Source organism: Martes martes, assembly GCF_963455335.1.
Source record: "Martes martes genome assembly, chromosome: 2".
In the NCBI taxonomy this organism is placed as follows: domain Eukaryota; kingdom Metazoa; phylum Chordata; class Mammalia; order Carnivora; family Mustelidae; genus Martes; species Martes martes.
In genome coordinates this window covers 88,452,004-88,475,440 of record NC_137889.1, presented here as the reverse complement: position 1 = coordinate 88,475,440, position 23,437 = coordinate 88,452,004, and the positions used below count along the sequence as shown (strand labels likewise).

Below are 23,437 nucleotides of genomic sequence, written 5' to 3'. Positions count from 1 at the left end.
ATTTAGAATAATTCATTCCTCCTGTCAGCTACTATATTGTTTCCAATTTTACACCATTACGGATAATGCAGTGATGAGCATTTAAACGTTTTTTAAAGATTTTCAAAAGGGTACTTTATTATCTTTACTTTACTCAACAGTTTATAGAAACTTGACTGCTAAGAAGACCACAGATGAGGAGAAGGAGAGCTTGAGGGAAAAAAAGCTGAAAAGAAAATACACTACCATTCCAAGAATAACTTTTGAAAAGCTCATGAACAATTTCATAAACTTAGATTCCAGCATAGACCATGGAGTTCTCTTACACATTTTCTATGCAAACTGAGGCAATTTCTTCCCTCTCTTTGATACTGTTCATTTTAAGATACTACTCACACAAGAAGCTATGTATGGTTAACATCATTAACTTTGGAGTCAAACAGATTCAAAATCCCCGCTCCACAACCTACTAGCTAGTTGTGTGACCTATGACCACTCATTAAGTCTCTCTAAGCCTTAGTTTTCTCATCTATAATTTAAGAGTAATAGCATCCACCGCACAGGATTGTTGTAAAAATAAATAATATTCTATGTGTCCGATTCTTTTTTTTTTTAAAGATTTTATTTATTTATTTTACACAGAGAGAGAGATCACAAGTAGGCAGAGAGGCAGATAGAGAGAGAGGGGGAAGCAGGCTTCCCGCTGAGCAGAGAGCCCGATGCGGGGCTCGATCCCAGGACCCTGAGACCATGACCAGAGCCGAAGGCAGAGGCTTAACCCACTGAGCCACCCAGGCGCCCCTATGTGTCTGATTCTTAAAATAGTGTCTAGCACATAGTAAATACACAAACAGCATCATATCATTTACTGTTTCCAATATTCAATGTTTTGGTGGTCTCAAAGACATCATAAATATGTGTGGTCTGTGTATAAATTATTGGCTTAATCTATAGATTATGATGGCACAGATAAATATTTACAAACTGATATATTACATAGTTTTAAAAATATTATTCAGTCTAAAAAGCTAATTGTCAAAATATAGAGATATGAAAAGCTCGGGCGCCTGGGGGGCTCAGTTGGTTAAGCAACTGCCTTCAGCTCAGGTCATGATCCTAGAGTCCCAGGATCGAGTCCCATATTGGGCTCCCTGTTCGGCGGGGAGTCTGCTTCTCCCTCTGACCTCTCCCCTCTCACACTCTCTCTTTTTCATTCTCTCTCTCCCTCTCAAAATAAATAAATAAAATCTTAAAAAAAAAAAAGAAAATCTCTGTAAAATCCCTCATTTTTTAAAGATTAAATAATAGTTTTAATGGAATCGTAAGAAATGAATTCTACCATTGAAACAATTTCTCTTCTTGGGGTGCCTGGGTGGCTCAGTTGGTTAAGACTCTGCCTTGGGCTTGGGTCATGATCTCAGAGTCCTGGGATAGAGCCCCGTGTTGGGCTCTTGGCTCAGCCGGGAGTGTCCTTCTCCCCCTCCCCTCTGCTTGTGCTTTTTCTCTCACTATCTCTCTCTCCCTCTCTCTCAAATAAATAAAATCTTAAAAAAAAAAAAAACAAAACTTGTCTTCCGACAGAATAAATTAAGTCCTTTTTTTCACATGATTAAAGGTCAAATATATTCAAAAGGATGCTAAGTGAATTAGGAGTAATTTATAAGCTAGAGTTACATTAATTCTCCTAGGTTTTTTTTTTTTTCTTATAGCTATTTGGTAATAAAAAAGCAGTAGAAAAGGAAAGTGCACCAGCTACCATCATGTACACTTTATGACTTTTTTAAGATTTTATTTTTTTATTTGGCAGAGAGATAGAGAGGGCCAGAGAGCACAAGCTAGGGTGGTGGTGGGGAGGGGATGGCCAAGGGAGAAGGAGACTCCTGATCCCAAGACCCTGGGATCATGACCTGAGCCAAAGGCAGCTACTTAACCCACCAAGCCACCCAGATGCCCCTTATGTACACTTTATTAATCCTTTAGCCCACCTGGCCAGCTGAGACATATTTTGAGAGTCCTATACCGAATTTTGTTATTACTTAACAATCAACTAAGTGATTTAGGCAATCAACTATGTGTAAATAGCCTAGAGGTTTAGCATTATATTGTTTTAGAAATTAAAGAATAAAGCAAGTTCTGAGTTGGTAAAATACTAAATACATTTTAAAATTATACTTCCTACATCACATTTGCTATAGCAGATAAAGTATTTATCTAAATTACAAATGGAAAGAAGGGTTTATTCCACACTTTTTAGGATTTTCTGTCTGCCAAGTATAATGCTAACTTCTACGAGGATTAAAAAAATCTTGTAGCAAAAGCAATTTGCAGACAACATTCCCAATTAATTTTAAGTTTTGAATCCTACAGATAACTATAATCATAATAATTAAGTATAAAAGCTGACATGAAAGTCACATTAGTGGCAAATAAATCGCCTTACAAAGGCAGAACATTAAACAACAGGATGTGATTTTTATTTTAAACACCCTTTCTGAATTTATAGTTTAGATAGCTCACTTTAAATATAATTCCTAATCTCAGAATAAGTGAACCAAACAGTAACTTATGTACAAAGCATTTCCAATTGAACATCAAACATACTTTAGAGTCAAGATCCTTTGTCAGCTTGTCTTGTTAAAGTGGCAGATAGCAACAAATGATAAATATTTTTCAATCAATAGCTGACAAAACTCAGTAAGAACTGAGAAAAATTACTTCCCATTTGACCCAATGCTCCCAGCCTTAGTAAGGTTTCCTCATTATGCTAAGCTTCTTATTTTATTTGACCATCACAGACTGCAATAATCCTTATACTTACTGTTCATTTTCTGCAGACATAGATTAGGGCCATCACTGTTCAAGTTATTACTGTGCTTATTCATTGTTTTCTAATATCTAATGGTTTCCTATCTGCATTTTTTTAAACCTAGGTTTTAAGTTTTTTGGTAGGAACCATTTCCTTTTATTTTTCAACATTTCTCAAAATACAGAAAAAAGTTCTGAAAAGAGTCACAAATACTTTATAGCTATGTAATTCGTTTAGACAAAAACCAAATGACATACAAGACAAAAATAAATTTATGCTACTTATAAAACATTTCTAATTGTTGCTATTTTAACTGTAGTCAAACAATCCTGTGGGTATTTCTTTTTCTACCAATTTCCATATTTTTCACATATTCAAAGGGATATGGCAGATTTCCTCACTTTATTTCCTTTAAAATGTCAACCATTTTAGTCTTAACATGACCTATATGTAGCTACCATGTCTAAAAAGATCTTACATAGGGGCACCTGGATGGGGCATTCAGTTAGGCACCCAACTCTTGGCTTTGGCTCAGGTGGCAATCTCGAGCTATGAGATCAATGTGCACCAGGCTCCTCGCTTAGCGCAGCGTCTGCTTGAAATTCTATCTCCCTCTCCACCCCTCATCTAAAATAAATATCTTTAAAAACCAATAACAATAATAAATAAAATAAATAAAAACATTTACATAAAAAACAATCTGATAACCAAGGCATAAGCCAATGACCTAACCAAGACAATGTATACTAGAGAAGCTGAAATTTGAGTGATAAAGAGATAAACCATGTGTTAAATATCAAGTGGCAAGTCAATAAAACCAAGTTCCCTTCCATCCCCACCAAAACCTAGTGTATGATCTATGATTTATCTATGCATACTACAGTGAAAATCCACTAAACTAGAAACAAATGGAGATCAGACGTTAGGAACTCTGGCAAAAACAATAATTGAATCCCCAATATCCATTCTCCTTAATTAGTTTTGGGATAGCCAGCAAGAAACTAGAATTCCTAGCTTCCATAGCAAGTAGGAAAGGTCAGTATAAATAGAAGTCACCAGGTAAGTCTTTCAGGAAAACTTTTTGAAAGGATCAGACTCATCTGGAAGGCACACCCTGTTTTGCCATTTTTCCCATTTCTTCCATATTCTGCCTGCCTGAAAAGACAACACATTTTGAACAGAATGCTGGCAGTCATTTTGTGACCACAGGCCATCTTGAGGAGGAAAGCCATGCATCAAGGAGGTAGAAAAGAAGAAAGAGGTCTGAGTTCACTACCAGTCTTGAAACTGTCATACTTGCTCTGGAGTATTATGCTTGGATTTTGTGATATGTTATTATTATTTTTTTATTTGTCAGAGAGAAAGAGAGAGAGAGAGAGAGAGAGAGAGAATGAGCACAGGCAGAGGGAGAAGCAGGCTCCCCACTGAGCAAGGAGCCAGATGTGGGACTTGATTCTGGGACGTCGGGATCACGACCTGAGCCGAAGGCAGCCGCTTAACCAACTGAGCCACCCAGGCATCCCTGTGATATGTTAGAGAAAAATATATCCCTAAACCCTCCTACACTGTTGGTGGGAATGCAAGCTGGTGCAACAACTCTGGAAAACAGCATGGAGGTTCCTCAAAAAGTTGAAAATAGAGCTACCCTATGACCCAGCAATTGCACTACTGGGTATTAACCCTAAAGATACAAATGTAGTGATCCGAAAGGGCACGTGCACCCGAATGTTTATAGCAGCAATGTCCACAATAGCCAAACTACGGAAAGAACCTAGATGTCCATCAACAGATGAATGGATAAAGAAGATGTGGTATATATACACAATGGAATACTATGCAGCCATCAAAAGAAATGAAATCTTGCCATTTGTGATGACGTGGATGGAACTAGATGGTATTATGCTTAGCGAAATAAGTGAATTGGAGAAAGACAACTATCATATGATCTCCCTGATATGAGGAAGTCGAGAAGCAACATGGGGGATTTGGGGGGCAGGAAAAGAATAAACGAAACAAGATGGGATCAGGAGGGAGACAAACCATAAGAGACTCTTAATCTCACAAAACTGAGGGTTGCCAGAGGGAGAGGGGTAGGGAGAGGGGGGTTGGGTTATGGACATTGGGGAAGGTATGTGCTACGGTGAGTGCTGTGAAGTGTGTAAACCTGGCAATTCACAGACCTGTACCCTTGGGGCTAATAATACACTATATGTTAATAAAAAGAAAAGAAAAGAAAAGAAAAATATACCCCTAGCTTCTTTAGGCCATTGAACCTTGTACACTGTATTTAGGTTTCTTGTACTAGCAATTTCTAATTGGAAAAAGTGGAACCAACAATTCATTGCATTAGTCTTGGATAGGGCAAGCACAAAGAATATCCCAGGCAGATGTACTATGAGAGATGCTAAGAGATGTACTATGGAACCAACAATTCATTGCATTAGTCTTGGATAGGGCAAGCACAAAGAATATCCCAGGCAGCATTTCTCAAATTAGCACTCCTATTATGAGAGATGCTAAGAGATGTACTATGTAGTTACTGACAAATAAATGAAAAATTACATATATAATGTATATATACACATATATATTATATATAATATATGTATATATTATTATATATAATATTATATATAATATATGTATATGTATATATGTATATGTATATATTATATATAATTATATATTATATGTATATTATATATAATATATACATATATTATATATATAAAATATATAATATATATATGATCTCCCAGATTATATGTAATCTGGGAGACGAATGAGGTTTATTAGCATATTGAAGATTCTAAGCGTGTTCACAGTATTAGTTAGGAAGTGTGCCCAAACATATATTCTAAACAATTTTAGTTTTTATGCTATACAACACTCCCAGGAATACAGTAACCTAAGATTTATAAATATTAGGTAATAGCTCTGTGTGTTTGTGAGATTACAAACATGTATTTTAACATATATTATAAACATGTATTTAAATATACTAGAATTTATATATCTGAGAGTGTTGTATTTCAAAATAGATACTTTAGAAGGATACATACGTTTGTCCTCAAACATAATATCAGAAACATTTCCGGGGCTCTTTTTTAAAATTACATTTAGAGTAATATTTTAAAAATCATTCCTTTTACTTTATAAGCATTTTTCATTTTAATTCAAGTTTAATATTTAATTCCTCTTTAAATACTCACCTTTCTAAAACAATAGCCAATCTTTAATTGAATCAAACCTACTTTCAAAGGTATACTGCCAAAAAGGAGATTCAAAAAAACATGTTATATGTTTCAAAAGTAACTCCAAAACAGGAGATGTAATACTCTAAAAATGAGTACTGTGAAGAGAATGACATTTGTTTTTACAAGTTCCACTAAGTGTATAAAAATCACATATATCAGTAAGTGCAAGATAAGTGAAAGAAACTGTAACCCAAGGAACAAAGTAGTGCCATAAACTGAAACAAAAAAGTATATTAAAGTTCATATATTACATTCACCCGTGTTTAAAAAAAAACAACTGTTATAAATCAGAGTATACCAAAAATAATAACAGGTAGTATTTATTAAATATTTAGTTTGCATTAGGCACTACTTGAAGTGCTTATGTATATTAACTCATTTGGTCCTTAAAAAAATTCCATAAAGGGGCGCCTGGGTGGCTCAGTGGGTTAAAGCATCTGCTTTTGGCTCAGGTCATGATCTCAGGGTCCTGGTAACGAGCCCCGCATTGGGCTTTCTGCTCAGCGGGAAGCCTGCTTCCCCCCTCTCTCTCTCTGCCTGCCTCTCTGCCTACTTGTGATCTCTGTCTGTCAAATAAATAAATAAAATCTTAAAATAATTAATTAATTAATTAAAAAATAAATTTAAAAAAATTCCATAAAAAAGGGGCGCCTAGGTGGCTCATTTGGTTGAGCAACTGCCTTGGCTCAGGTCATGATCCTGGAATCCCAGGATCATGTCCCTCATCGGGCTCCCTGCTCAGCGGGGAGTCTGCTTCTCTCTCTGACCCTCCCCCCTCTGGTGTGCTCTCTCTCTCTCTCTCTCTTATATAAACAACATCTTAAAAAAAAAAAAAATTCTGGGGCACCTGGGTGGCTCAGTGGGTTAAACCTCTGCCTTCAGCTCAGGTCATGATCCCAGGGTCCTGGGATCAAGCCCCACATCTGGTTCTCTGCTCAGCAGGGAGTCTGCTCCCCCCTCCCCACCTGCCTACTTGTGATCTCTGTCAAATAAATAAATAAAATATTTTTTAAAAAATCCTATGAGGGACGCCTGGGTGGCTCAGTTGGTTAAGCGGCTGCCTTCGGTTCGGGTCATGATCCCGGGGTCCTGGGATCGAGTCCTACACCGGGCTCCTTGCTCAGCGGGGAGCCTGCTTCTCCCTCTGCCTCTGCCTGCCTCTCTGTCTGCCTGTGCTCACTCTCTCTGACAAAAAAAAAAAAAAAAAAAAAAAATCCTATGAGAGGCTTGATCATTATCTTCATTTTGCAGATGAGGAAATTAAAGTACACTGAGGTTAAGAAACTTGCACAAGCTAAATCATAGTCAGAAATCAAAACCCAAGCAGACCAGCTCCATTGTCTATGCTCTAAATACCATGCTATTCTGTCTCTCTAAATCAAGCAGGTGTGGTCAACACCATGCACAGTGCATCTAAAAACAATTCATATATACTCAGATAGGTACACATGTGTTCATAAAGTTTTACAAGACAGTTTTACATGTTGTTTAATTTAATCTTCACAGCTGTACTATGTCAGTATATCCTGTCAATAGATGGACTTAGTTGGCATGAATTTAAGTAATTAAAGCTCTGTGGTCATAGATTATTCCACTTATCTGCTCTTAGAAATGTGTCCTTTCTGTGCCTTGTGGAGGGTCTGGCAGAGAAAAGGGATTCAGCGTGTATTTACTGAATAAAGAACAACTAAAAAGGGAGCTGGACGTCAGAATGTGGTCAAATTGGTCCCGATTCATCAATACAACTATTATAAAAACACTTGGCTAGCTTGGCTCATCAACAGTGATTCTTTAGTATCCATTTAGCTGGAAGAACAGTATCACTCATTTTTCAATTAAATCTTAGTATCTCAATACAATCGTAAAATTCCTTTGAAGTCAGAAGTCTTGATGTACTAATATAAACACTAAGACTTAGATGTATACTTAAAAAATGACTCAGGATGGTCTTCATTTACACTATGAGTATGATATATTCTGTGGCCACATTAGAACACTTTCTTTTATTTAAAGGTTAAAGGAAATTCCTATTAAATTTTAATAATGGAGAATATAGTCTAGATTTTTCATTGTAAGAATTGTATCATATGAGTGTTGGAGGGTATGTTAGCTTGAATTATAACTAAAGTAACAGTATTGCTGGGTACTATGTAATAACATAGCTCCTTTTTGCTATTCATTTGTATACACCTCAAAGCAGGGCTAGAATTCCGAAGTTCTGATTGAAGTGAACTGAATGATACATATCTACAATTTAGTTTTATCTATTTTAGTTTTGATAATTGATCATTTCTGAGCTAAAGTTTCTATTCTACTGTATGTATATAGATACATATATTTTAATTATTAGCGTTTTGTTTTTTGCTTTACAACACTTATTCTAGCTTTCATGAAGTACAGCTATTATAGCTTTGGCAGATTTTCACATAATACTTAAAAAATTGAGATATGTTATATTTGAAACACTGCCTGACGCTTATACCTTAAGCTAAGTATAGATACTAGAAGGATGAATTATACTATGTTCAAATAACTCCATAAAATTACATCCCAGCACAAGTCAAGAATATGAAAGATACTGAGGAGGGAATAAGTCAAAACCTTACAATGAGGGAAATTTCTGTACCAAAGTACTGATTTTTTACTTCAAAACTGAATTATATTATGTTCTCCAGAAGAGATAATTGACTACACTAAGACTTAAAATGATCAATCATCTCTTAATAGTTAATGTTTATTTTAAAATTATACTTTTCTAGAAAAAGTGCATTAAGTAATACTTAGTAGTGCTGGGAGAAGCTGAATTTCTTAAAAGCGTTCCCTAATTTTAAAAACTTCCCAGGCTCTATCTCTTTTCCAAAAAACTCCAAAAAGAAACAAATGGAAAACACCAACTTTGAATATTTCTACCACATTATCAAGTTATATAATCATTCTAACCTTAAGTTATTCTACAAGAAAGTTTCATTTTTCCCTCACAGACTACATTAGAGCTAAGTGGAAAAGCATCAAAACATGAAAACAATATTGTATACAAAACATTCCGTCAGGCATCCTTTCAACAAAATAGCTCTCCTTGTCCTGGAGGCAACTTGTGTGATCTGAATAGGTAAAAAAAGCATGTGTTTATGTAAAAGGAAATGTACCATCTACCAATAGAAAAAAAAAAAAAGAATACTTTTAATTGAAAATAATTTGTTTCCATTTCTACTCAGAGAACGCTAAACCAATAAAGAAAACTGATATTTTAGGGGCTTGCAGGGGGTGGTATACAAATGAGATGGACTGCACACATGGTGTATAGTTTCTTCTAAGCTGTGCATTGGTAGTTAACAAGTGGTAAACACCAATAAAATTCATTGACACAGTGTTAGCTTCCAACCACCTCAAATTGTTTAGGAACCTCATTTTTTGTTGAAGGGGATGCTTTCCTTTGTGGGAAAAAATAAAGTATCCCATGCATCTGTATGTTCATGTTAAAACTAATACGATGGCTTTCTGTTGGAAAATTTGATCATATCATGTGACAACTAAGCATTTCTATAGGAAAACAAACAAAAAACAAAAACAGCTTACCAGATAGAAAAACCTAGAATCAAATTCCAACACTTGAATTGAAATGATGACTTTCTCTGTTTCCCAACTTGAAACTGCTCGAGTACACCAGGGCAATGAAGACACTGGTTAGATTCAGGGCATACTGATGCAAATAATACACACAAGTACACTGAAGTTCCACCTCTCAGTTAACTTTGAAAAGGAAAACCTTATAACTAGGTATAGCAGATTGAGAAAAGATGTAATATAAGCACCAAATATGTGGTATTTCTCTGCATTAGAAAAAAAGTATAAAAAGTAATATTATATTTTAAATTATAAATCTGAAGGAAATGAATATACACACTCACTTCAGATGATGAGAAAATGGAATATAAATTTCAAAACCTCTAGGTAGTGTATCAACTATGCAACAATAAAAAACTAAAATTAAAAAAAAATCCTTCAGGTAATACAGAATTTTGTGATTATAGAAATTTTCCATATCTGAGCTGTCTGATAGAGCAGTTACTAGCCACAAGTGGCTACTGAGCACCTCAAATATGGTTCGCGGGAATGAAAACTTGAATCTTAAATTGCGTTTAATTAAATTAATATATATTTGGCCACATGTATCTGGGACTGTAACATTGGACAGTGCAGCACTAAAGAAGTAGAGAGAAATATTTGTACCTTAAATTCTGATTCAAATAGTAAAAGTCTTGTACATGGGCATATACCTGGGTGTTTCTGAGACAGTTTTTTTTTTTTTAAGTTCTTGTGACATATGAAGAGAAAAGGACTATGACACAACATAAAAATGATGCTGCATTTGTGGAGACAAATTTTCTATACTCATTTTCTAGAGAGGACTAGAATATTGGTTTACAAGTTGGCTCCAAGTTGTAATTTTCTTAGGGGGCTTCCAAAAATATGGATGCCTGTGTCTCCTCCCCCACAACCTTCTGGTTTAATTGGTTTGGGTTGGGTCCTGGGCATAAACATTTTTAAAGCTACCTGGTGATTGTAACGTGCAGCCAGAGTTGAGTACCACTAAACTAGAAAGAAAATGAGAAACTGTTTATTAGGCATAGATGCAGTATGCAACTTATAAGAGACATTTCTTTGCTGGTAGGTAAGGAGGGCCTTTGACAACCCAAATTTACGTCAAAACACCTGAGGGTTAAATATGAGCTACACATTCTAAACATTCAGAAATGACTTGGTTATACAATCATAAATTTTTATCAGTGAATAGTATTCAGTTATGTAAAAGAGATGAGAAACGAAGGAAATACACTAAATATTGAGTGTCAACTTGCCTTTGCCAATTTCATGTATATTTAATTTCATCCTCAACTTAACTTGGGAGGTAGATATTACTAATTTGCTTAAAGATGTGGAAAGTAGATTTAAAGATATTCTCTAGGATTGGACATATGTTTGTCAAACAGTAAAGTCCACACTCCACAGTAGAAGGATTCTCTCTGGGGAAGTTTGTTTCAGTAAAATTTCACACTGGAATCAAACAAAAAAAAGGAAAAGAGGAAGAAAGAAAAAGGAGGATTCAGTGGTGGAGCACAGGATAAGGCAAACACACTAAAACAGGTACTTTAACCAGTCCCGGTTCCTGCATTATCCAGGAATCTGACAGCAAACCCTGGGAAAAACAGGTTTGTCTGTGGTTCAAATCTACACCAGCCTCTACACCAGACCATTTAGGAGTAGCTGCCTTTTAGAGTCACACATTCTTCAGACAGGATAGAACAAGATGCTTATTCACAGCTAGTTGCCTGACACTAAACAGGGATAAGATAGGGGTTTTAAAGAATTTTTCATTTTACCCCTCCACTTAAAGGATTATTGGAACTCTCCACAGAGCATGTTGTAGACCACAGTTTTGATATGGTATATTTACACTAAGCATAGAGCTTTTATTTTAACCTAGGCCATGAAAGTCTTACATTAATTTACTCATTAAAAGCCATCTATTAAAAATTCAGTTCCTGAGTTGTTCAACCCATTTTAATTTTCAATTTAAGGGAGAAAGTTTCTCAGAGGAAAAAAAAAAAGGTAAATCCAGAGCAACAAATCCCGCACACCCTACATATCAGGACTAATCCTTTTATGCTGAGACTCGGTATCTTTTCTCCTTTTTCAGGGTCCCACTCTGTAAAGTGACATTAATACAATGGTGTCACATTTAGTTACATCTGAGGTTATAAAGAATATCTTCAGTCACTGTTCTAATTAATGGCACAGACTTCTCCCAAAGCATATTCCAAAATAAGAATACATTGATAGGATTAACTCCTAAATGCACTGGCTTAGGGTATGGTAGTGTTTCATTTCAATTTCAAATGGTATTAATTACTATTTAATTATACACCCAAAAGAAGTTTCATAATTCAAAATTACAAACTCTTGTCAAAAAAGAGGAAGCAGCAGCAGTAGCTTATCCCCAGTAGCCCTTTTCTCCCCAGTATGTTTGAGGATCTGGAAAAAAAAATACTAAGTTGATATAAGAAAAGCTACGATGTTTCCCCATCCAATCCTTAGCCAATTAAAAGTGGACTAAACCAAGGATTAGACCTGTTTTTTCTTAATAATAAACAATACATAAACTCCATTTTTTAAAAGAATGATACCTATTATCTACACAGAAACAAGTGATTAGCCAATTCTCACATTTACTTCCTGCATTGGAGACAGGCCTCCAGAAAAAGACAATGTAAGTTCTACAACTTTTGATCCCTATTATAGTGCCAAAATTCATCCTTTAAATTGGCACTGGTTTTAACAGTTTGTGTATGTGTTACTTGTGACATGAAAAGTTATTTATAAATATTTTTGGATGTTAGTAATCACCCTCCGAAAACTAAGTAGGCTTTACATGCAGTAAACATTTGGTGGCACAAATGTAAATTCAAAATGTAAATTAGGCAAACCTAAAAAAATGGTAAAAGCCATAATTCTCTAATTGTAAAAGTGAAAGTCACTACAAATTAATCTTTTCTTTCTTAATAACTAACCATAGATATTTTTCTAGCCTTAATTCCAGCTTCCATCCTACCTTCTCCCCCACACATACTCCCACAAAGCCTCTAGAACATCAAAGTTAGGACACAATGTTATTATGAAAAAGTAGAATATATTTAGGAGTGGTTAACAGAGCAGTTAGTTTGCCTGTGTATGCAGAACCAATAGAAGCATAGACAATAAAAAATACTAATGATATTAAAAGGAGAAATAATGTTTATTAAAGCACCACCACAGGCAAGCAGTAAACATGATGCAAGTTTTCACTTTGATCCTGCTAACCCAGTCATCACGAATTTGGGAAAATACCAACACTTGTTTCAAAATACAGCGACTTTTCTATATTTTCCAATCCTTAGCAAAAGTCTACAGAGGTAAAATTTTAAGTCTTGCTAATTAGTTACCAGTGCCCTTCATCCCGCAGATTAGTTGTCCTACATTTTGTTTAGGTCTCCGCCTTGAAAACAAACCCGATTGCCCCATTTTCTGAGAGGCAAACTCAGCTCCAAGCAGCTCCCTATGAAGTCACCGCGTTTGTTGTTTCAAAGATGCAATTAAACGAACATGACACAAGGCTGTCGAAGAGATTAGTTGGAAGTGTGTGGAGGTGTCAATCATATATGTGGAAGACCAATGAAAACTGTATTGCTACACATCTATTTTAGTTGTAATATTTCTCCCCATTCCCACTTCTCCAATATACTCACAACATAGGGCAATTAAACTTGGTGAGAACTTACTCGACTTTAGCAAACTTTAGCTTTCCAGCTTTCTGCACTTAGAATCCAGCAATGAGCAAAGGCGGGGTGGGGGTGGGCTTGGGGGATTTAACCCAGGCACCGAGAAGAAAAGCAATAAAAGAGCTTGCATCAGGCAGTGTCTCTCCCTCTGCCCCTCTTCCTCCCTTCCCACCCCCTCTTCTCTAAGCCCTTACATATACACATTCTTCTGGGCGGCCTCTAACCACAGCATGTCCACAGTCATTTACAGAAATTAGAAACAGACTCCGGGATCCCTTCCCATAGCACGCACAGCGCAGAGCTGTACTAGCAGGATGAGGCGATGTCACTCCCTACTACCTCGCAATCTCTTACTCCCCCTCTGGGGTTTCATTCCCAAGAATCCGGCTTTCCTCCACGGAGAAGGTGGGGGAAAATTCAGTGAAATTCCTAATTCACAATGAAATTCCATCTCATCCTTCCCCACCCAGCACCTCACCGCGAAAACCAAAGAAAAGTTCCTTCCCCACCAGGGCAACAGAGGAGTTGGTCTCAGGGGCCAGAGCAAGAGCTGGGAGAGGAGAGGGAGCGTGGTGTACTTGGTTTTGCACTTCTGCATGTCCACACCAGAGCCCAGGGCTGCTCTCGTCCTTACCCGCTCGTCCGGAGACCGGTCCTGCTACTGGAGCGCGAGGCGAGGGCTGAGGGGACGCGGCGTCGGGGCGGGCCGCCGGCAGCAGCCTCGGGCGTCGAGAGCCACCACCTCTTCTTCGCCGAGCGGCTGCGGGCGTGGGCCGAAGGAGCTGAAGAAGGAGCCTGGGGAGGGGGAGAAGAGGAGCAGCATCTCCTCCTCCTCCACGCCTCGGAAACGCCCCTCCAGCGGCGACCCCCGCCGACCGCCTGACCCCCGAGCGCTGGAGTTCTCCGTCCGCCCTCCCGGGCTCCGCGCGCCTCCCAGCGCTACGCCCAGACCCTCCTGTGCGGGGCGGCTCAACTCCTGCGGCCGGCTGCGAGAGCTGCCGAGCGGGCTGAGGCGGACCGGGGAGCGAGGGACTGCCGCGCGCCAGCAAGACCGTCTCTGGGGGCCGTGATCATGGTGCGTGACCCTCGCCGCACCACCGCCGCCGGAGCCACTAGCTCCCAGCACGGCCTCCACCTCAGGCACCCGCGCCGGCCCCGCCCCCGTTCCTGTCACTCAAAAGCCTTCCCGGGCTCCAGGAGGACAGCAATGGGCGCCCGGGCGCTCCCCTCCGCCTCATTGGCCCTCCGGGCCTCCAGTTCCGCCCCCTCCCTAGGGACGAGGTCGCCGGGGAGACCGGCGCCCCGGTTCCCATGACAACCGGTGCCCAGGGCCTGGCTTTTAGTGTTCTGGCTAACTAGACGCTCAGGTTGGTCGCGGGGCAGCGAAGTTCCTATCCCCTGCGGTGCGGACTCCTAATTTCAGGCCACGCTGAGAACGCGGCCGACCGCCCCCACGCTTCCAGCCTCAGAAACAGAACTTTAGGGCCCTAGGGAGAGTGAGGGAGCGTGAAAAATGTCCAACTGCTTGCTCTTCCCCTGTGAGTCTAAGTAACCCCTCCCCCCCTTGTCCTCCCCGGCCTCCAGCCTTGTTTCCATATTCTCACCGGGCGGATTTGGGCTTTCAAAGGGTGAGGAGAAGAGGGAAGAGAGAGAAAGAGCAGGGCTGTGCCAGCTCCCTGCAGCAATATAGCAGCTTGGAAATGGCGAGGTCAACGGAAACAGCTCGGTGAGTTTTCCCACACTTGTAAAGTGATCTCCAAAGGTGTGCTGGCAGCACTTCGTCAACCCCAGATGCCCTCGGGGAACCTCAAACACTCATATTTTTGAAAAAAAAAAAAAAAAAAAAAGGATGTAAATTCTTCTGTTAAAATTCCTGTGAAACTAAGATGATCCTAAAGTTTAAAAAAAAAAAAAGTAAAAGATTCGACGTAATCGAATAAAATAAAGAATACCCATTTTTCCATACAGCGCTACCCATTGCCACTTGGCAAATTTATGTCCTAGCAGCTATCGCCCTCCTGCAGACAGAAAGATTTGGCTTTCCACGATCAACAAGAAAGTCTTCCCGGATACATGAGCAAACAGTATCTTGTCATTTGAGTTTCAAAAGTTTGAATTTACTCTCAGAGGATAAGGTAACCTGGTCCACTCTGGACAGGGGACCTGGGGGTAAACGTAGTCCTGGGCTGACGGTGTTGAGCCCTAGGTGAATCTAAACTTCATGGCTGCTCCAAAATGGAGAGATCTGAGGTAAAATTAAAACTGCAATCCTAGGTTCCCTAGCCCCTGAGGCTGCTGTACATGTATGATGAATGAGGGAATTAATAGTAATGATTTACCTTTGGCGAGCACTTGACTTTTCATTATCTCATTTACTAAATGAATAACTGTGATGGATGTGTTTAGTCAAATATGCCTTGCAAGTATGCACTGAATGTAATTACTCACACTGCTAAATACAATGGAAAATGCACAGCAAAATTTTAAGATAAGGCCCTTGCCCTCAGGGAGCTAACCACAGAGCCTAAGAAAGAAAAGTAGCATTCTTGAAACAATTTGAGATTATGGCTAGAATGTGCAGCCAAACTTTGAGCACAGTAGCAGATGAAAGAAAGTCGGTGGTAGGTTGAATGGGCTGGATTAGTCATATTAAGGAGCTGGGCTCTGAAGAAGGGTAGGTGGTGGGATGAACCAAGCACAGATGAGGAAAGACAGACAATCCAAGGAAACATTAAACCAGGTGCAACAGCAGGAATAGAGAGTGGTGATAGTAATAATAGCGAGAAGACCAGCCCAGTTGAACTAGAGAGAGAAGTGAAGGATTGGAGTTGGAGCCCCCATTTTCTGAAATAGGAGTTTTTGGGTGTTCTGGTTCACGTATAACAGAGCTGAGGTAGAACATGTGCCTCTGTTTGCCACTGAAAGAAAGTTCATATACTTATTAGAAAGAAAAGCAAATCCATAATACTTGGAATAGCTTGCAAATTCAAGTCAAAAAGAAAGTATGAAGAGTACAGTGTTGATAGTGTTGGAAATTTTCTCAAAAGTAGACAAACCAGTGTTGTGAGTATTGGTTCCCCCCCTCCCCCATTAAGACCTTTTTAGGTGGTTGCCCTCAAGGCTTTTTCACCAGTAATCCTTCTGTTTTGTATGAGGTAAAAAGCTGGTTTTAAAATAAATGGCTATGATACTAAAACCTGATGAAGAGTATAAAGAGTACACAACAGAGAAATCTACAAGTTAATCTCTTTTTGGATATAATGTAAAATTAAAATACATACTTAAGATACACTTAGACCCCAGAAGTATGCTAAAAATGCTATGGCAAAATCAGGAGAATTATGCCAGGTATATAAGAATGAATCAGTAATAGAAAACTTACTCATTTTGTTGGCTATATTAATATGTCAAGGAAGAAAAAAAACTGTATGAGTGTTTCAGTTGATGATGAAATGGATTTTGTAAAATCCAACATCATTCCTTAATAAAAACTTTTAAAGAATTTTAGGATACATAATTTAACAATATATATTTTATACCCAATCCAGAAGCTTCCTTTATAATGAAACAATTATTCTCATTAAACATGGCAAGAATGCTCATCATCATACCATGAAAGGATATGATAGCCAATCCAGTGAGACATAGAATAGAAATACAAAATTAAATACTGAACATAAGTTAGGATTGTCATTTACTTGCAAAAAGTAGGAAAACTCTAAGGATCAGTTGAAAAACTTTTACAAGCAATGAAAGGTGAGTTAAGGTAACCAGTTTTAAGAATTAACATACAAAATGAAGAGCTTTCCCATGTACAAATTTTAACCATTTAGAACATACCATATAAAAAAAATCCTATTTATAATGACCACAGTGAAATAGCTAGAAATGAATACTAAAAGAAATTAATAAAACTTACTCTAAAAATGAATTTATGAGACAAAAATGTTTGAATAAATAAGAGATAGGGACACCTGGGTAGCTCACTTGGTTGAGCATCTGACTCTGATCTCAGCTCAGGTTGTGAGTTCAAGCCCTGTGTTGGGTCCACTCTGGGTATGAGCTTACTAAAGAAAGAAAAGAAAGAAAGAAAGAGAAAGAATAAATAAATAAACAAATAAATAAATAAATAAAATCTTTAAAAAAACACATGTGTCTAGTTATATGGCAATATTTATACCAACTACTATTTCTCTCAGGATTAGAATTACAGTAAACATTGCATTTCTGAAATGTTTTTATTTAAAATCTTTACAACAAGTACCTGTCACTTTTGTTATAGAAAGTCTAGGGTGTTAAGAAAACAAACTGCCAGCTATAAAATAAATAAGTCATGTGGGTGTAACGTACACAGTCAGACTGTAGTTAATAATACTGTATTGTATATTTGAGAATTGCTGAGAGTAGATCTTAAAAGTTTTCATCACAAGAAAAAAACTTTTTTGTAAATTAATGAAATTGAAATGAAACAAGAAATTCAGTTCCTCAGTCCTGCTAGACACAAGTGGCTCTTGGCTGCTGAATGGAAGAGCACAGATACAGAGCGTTTCCATTATCACTAGAAGTCCTTTTGGACAATGCTACCTCAGAGGCTAGCATAGCTGATTTTTCTCTTAAAGACTAAATAAAAATGATTTCTCTTTTGCCGGGTTCTATAAACAAACAAACAAAAAGGCCAACAGATTATCATTACTAACATAAAGAAACTAAATAACTGGCGTTAACGCATATTTAATTGGGCTCCCAAGTGGCTCACGGACCTCAGAACACTCATCACTTAGAGACCAACCTTGCATCACACTCTAAGTCAGGAACATTTTATGTGGGGCCCATGGATCGCCCTGTAATGGGCTTCTTGTGATTGTATTTCAGGTATGTGTGTTTGTGCAGTTATCTAGGGAAAGCATCTGTACATTTCAACACATTCAAAAAGGGGTTTATGTCTTTCCAAAAGGTTGAGATTGTGTGCTTTAAATGCCAATGGTTTAAAAATACCACCTTTACCTCAAAGGTTGAAATGAATTCTAAGCTAATCTAAATCTGTAAATAGCCATGTTTTCCCAGCTGGCTTCTTATGTTCATCTCAATATGAAATATTTGTATTCAGGCTTGTATCAACTATGTTCGTGTTTTTCCTCCTTTAAGCCCAGAAACACATTACCCCTCCCTTTTTTTTTTTGCTTACAGAGTAAGGACTGCGATGGGAAATTTGCCCAGGGGAGAAGCAGAAACAAGATAAGTAATCCACCAAAACATGAGCAGGTAATTGGAGCACAAAGTCTGGCAGTGCTTAAGGAAGACTTGGTGAGATGGTACTGACACTTCCAAGTGAACCAAGAATTGGCTGGGGAAAAAATGCAGCAATGGAAACCAGATTGGACTACAATTACCCTCAAGTCCATTGAATAAACAGGTTGTTTTCTTTTGGTGGTAGCTGAACTCTAGAATGTGAGAATTCCCCTAGGATGTAGAGTTACATGACAGCAATGGCACAGATAGCTAAATGTTGGGAGGTGGCCTGGTAGTTCAGTACAGTGAAAGAGCACAGCACTTGCACTCAAAAGACCTATGTGCAAATCTTGACAAGTCACTTCTCTTCTTTGAGTGTCATTTTCCTCATTTGTAAAGTGAAGGAAATAAGAATAGCTGGTATGTCTCACAGAATAGCCTGTAACGTTCTTTCAGTATTCAACAGGATTACATGAAATCTGTGTGTGGAAACTGTGAAGTGTTATTTAAGAAAATCAAAGAACAATAAGAACAAAAGGTATGCAGATTTTTGGTATTAGTTTTAGACTTACTGAGAAAAAATTTTTTTAAAATAGTGTCTTTCATTCTGACAAGAAACTTTAAAAAATATCTATCAGATACCAGGGCTCACTAGTCCCAGGAAAGGTTAAGTCAGAAAAAATTGATTGTGGTGCTCCTGTAACTTCCACTTTTCTTTACCAACAATTCTTAGCTCTTTTCCAATTTATCCCTTGTGGCCCCAGATTGACCAGCGTTTGTTAGTCCCTCTGATAGGGCTGGCGGCATGTTAGGCTAAAAAAACCATCACCCACTCCTGTGTTTGCTAGTTGCTTAATGGCTCTGCCTGAGCCAAAACATTTTCTGAATGCCTTGGCTAGAAACTTTCCCTTTTAGCCACTAACGAGTTAAACTGCAAAGGTGTTAACTTTAGAATGTGGAAGTTAAAATTCACTTTACCTTCCAGCTTTCTCTCTTAGTACTTCAGTATGGATTGGTTTATCAGATTAGGTAGTTTTCACATTAAACCCCGAGGGTGAGAGATACTGGAGCCGTAAACTGTAATTAATGAAGGGGAAGAAGGAAAGAGGGAAGCTAGTTTCAGTGCGAGTGGAAGAGAAAGAGAGAGTGAGAGAGAAGGATTTGGGGTGGGGGAGAGGTGTGTGCTATGAGGGTGACTGGCAGGGTGATGATACCAAGGGAGAGGATCAGGGAAGTACACGTAGTACTAAAGGGGTGTGGCGCTGAAGTCAAACTGCCGAATTCTCAATTTTTACTAGGGCTGGTCCTGTCTCTGACTCATTTCTACTACTTGTCCCGGCAAGTTATGTAACTGCCTATTCAGTTTGGTTGAAGGGAGTATGGCAAATAAGCGTAACCCTTCTGTTTTTTGAAACTAAGCTGTGTTTGAACATACACAAAGAAATTCAATACGAGCATGCTATCATCTAAATCTGACCTATAGGGACTTGCCTTAGGGTTCATGACTGCTACTCTCGATTTTCTTAGGTGTTCCCAGAAATGGAGACCAAATCAGAAATTAAGCTTTCCAGTTTAAGTTGTGTTTTAAAGAGGGTGATTTCACACTGTCTGGTGCGAGTGAGCTGCTGTGCAAGGAAGTTGATCATTAAAGGCTTTATTAGGCCGAGTCGGAGTGTTTAATAAAACAAAGCATCACTTTGTAAAAATTTCTTAAAAGTTGATTGATTCTTGGGGTGCCTGGGTGGCTCAGTGGGTTAAAGCCTCTGCCTTCAGCTCAGATCATGATCCCAGGGTTCTGGGATCAAGTCCTGCATTGGGCTCTCTGCTCAGCAGGGAGCCTGCTTCCTCCTCTCTCTGCCTGCCTCTCTGCATACTTGTGATCTCTGTCTGTCAAATAAATAAATAAAATCTTAAAAAAAAAAAAGTTGATTGATTCTTACATCTCCTCCTGGAATATCTATCTAACAGAAAACTGAGGCGGAAAATAGTCTTATCTGCAGACACCGATGATCAATTTAGGGCTAAATCCTGAGCTAGGATACTCCTATAAACAGGAGAAATGCTGAACCTGCCACATTTTACAACCACAGAAGAGGAAACTTCTTAGAGAGTTGAAGCTATTAGGATGAGTAGTTCTTTAGCTCACTTTAAAGTTAGAGAACGAGGGGCGCCTGGGTGGCTAAAGTTAGAGAATGAGGGGTGCCTGGGTGGCTCAGTGGGTTAAACCTCTGCTTTCGCTCAGGTCATGATCTCAGGGTCCTGGCATCGAGCCCCGAATCGGGCTCTCTGCTCAACAGGGAGCCTGCTTCCCCCTCTCTCTCTGCCTGCCTCTCTGCCTACTTGTGATCTCTCTCTCTGTGTCAAATAAATAAATAAGATCTTTTTAAAAAATTTTTAAAAAAAGAGAAAGATGAAAAATTATACATACGCAAATAAAGTATTTTATTTTTACCAAGAGCCTATCATTATACATTCATTAGCCAATCTCTTGATGTTGGGCCAAGGCTTTTCTGACCATAAATCTGCTGTTGAGAGGTGTAGGTTCTCGTTTTTACATAAACCTTGTGTAAATGCAAAATGTTCAATTTTCTGGTTTCGTTTTTGTTAAAGGAAATGTAGAACTTGAGGACACTTGTGTCATATATTCTAGTTTTCCTGCCTCTGGTAATTCATGGCAGTAACTTGTCTTTCCATAGCATTCAACTTCATTTTTTAAAAAATTGTGCTAAAATATACATAACCCAAAATTCACTACTTTAAGTGTCTTTAAATTTCAACTTTATTTTCACTTTGCACTTTACACTTAATAAAGTATATACAAATTAAATTACCTAATTACATTAGCAAGAATAATTCACATTAAGAATTTGGGAAACTAAAACTTTTTTTTTTTTGGGAAACTAAAACTTTTTAAAAAAGATTTATTTATTTTAGGGAAAGCGGGAGAACCCACGTGCACACGTGATCTGGCTTGGGGGCTGGTGGTGGAGGGGCAGAGGGGGAGGGAGAAAAAGAATCCTTAAGCAGGCTCTCCACTGGGTGCTCAGCCCGATGTGAGACTTGATCCCAGGACATGAGATCATGACCCGAGCCAAAATCAAGAGTCAGCCGCTTAACCAATGGAGCCATGCAGGCATCCCTAAAGAAATTGATTTTTATGTAAGCTTCAGAAGGTCACAATTTTAGTCTGTTTTATTCACTGCTGTGTCCCTGCCTCCTAGAATAGAACCTGCCACAGTGTGGACACTCAGATACTATTAAGGGAATGAATGAATGGCTACTGGTAGTTATAACTCAGCTGGAGGAAGCATAAATGTGCAGGTATGCTATGATATAGCCCATTAATAAACTTTCAGTGGCTACAGACATCAGTCTTTTTTATAGGGGGAATGGAGAACATCAGTTAATCTTACGGTTTTTCTAAACGAAGGTCATTTAATAGAGCTGTTTTCTTTCTTTCTCTCTTTCTTTCTTTTTTTTTGGACTGAACTTTTCTTTAGTAGAGTTATTTTATTTTGAAAAATCCCTATATGGTGTTTAACACAATATCGTATACGCAATAAGTTTCAGAAGATATTAATCTTTGTTGATTGTTGGTTGATCTTTTTATTCTTGTTACTCTGCTGAGGGAAGGGGAGAGAAAAAGGGGTGAGGACAAATAGAAGAGATACTAATATTGCATATATACTCTTGGAGTGTGGAGGGGAAAAGAGACTTTTCTACTCTCTCAAAATAGTTACTGAACTTTGTCATTAATATGAACTCAAAGAATAATGAACTCTCTTCCCTTTGATCAAAGAATATACTCCAATTACTCAGCTTTCAATAAACATTCCCTTGCTTCGTTGTAGTTTGAGTGATCCTCCATTCGCTTGTCCAGTTCTCTGGATGGGGAAGTCTTCTCAGTCCCATCAATGGCAACTTGAATTAGATGAAGAATTAAAGTATCTATCATACAAAAATATGTTAGCTAAAAATCACTGTCTTTAAAATTCTCACCAGCTTGGGCCATAGACTGGATGGATTCCGGTTATATTACTAACACAGATTGACCCCCATCTTCTTCCCTACATAGGACCCTAGACTCCTGAAAATGTAGGCTACCTCCCATACTTCCATTATTCTCCAGGTGATGTTTTACATGTGTTCTGTAATGTCTGACTTTGTGCTGAATACTCAAACTCCTCCTGAAAATCTAATGCCTGAACATCATTTGCGGTAGGGTGCTTGCTTGTACCCTCCATGAGACGATCAGTATTAGTGTCAAGGAGATCATCTCTTGGTGCTCCTGAAGCTGTCAACAATGAGCCAGAGCTGGGCTGGGCTCAACTGCCAAATTAAGGCCACCATTGTGCCATACTTGGTCACGTGATTCTCGAAGCAACACTGCTTATGTTCATTATATCACCATGTCTCTGATGAGGGGCGCCTGGGTGGCTCAGTTAGTTAAGCCTCTGCCTTTGGCTCAGGTCATGATCCCAGGGTCTTGGGATTGAGCTCCACATTGAGCTCCTAGCTCAGGGGGAGTCTGCTTTTCCCTCTCCCTGCTATTCATGCATTCTCTGTCTCACTCGCTCACTCTCGCTCTCTTTCTCAAAAAAATAGATACAATCTTAAAAAATGTCTCTGATGACATTAACTATTTTAAGTAGATGGAGGTGAAGGGAAGTAGTCATCACGACATGCCTTTGCCTTTGTTGTCCCCACCCTACCCACACACTTGCACTCGTACACATACTCTTTCCTTGTTCTTAGGCCAAACATAGGAAGTATTTCTGTGTGTAAACTCTTTCAGATATCATCACCCCTCCCATCCAGCAAATAGTCAGATTCTGATAATCAGAATATTG

General features: G+C 38.5%; 1 protein-coding gene across 1 annotated transcript in view; it reads right to left on the bottom strand.

The window, feature by feature from the left end:
• Positions 1-14,484, bottom strand: part of PTPN13 (protein tyrosine phosphatase non-receptor type 13) — a 195,723-nt gene extending 181,239 nt beyond the window's left edge. The window contains exon 1 of the mRNA XM_080797716.1: positions 13,993-14,484. The gene's annotated coding sequence lies outside the window, so the exon portion shown is untranslated. The remainder of the gene's footprint in view (positions 1-13,992) is intronic.
• Positions 14,485-23,437: the final 8,953 nt, after the last annotated feature.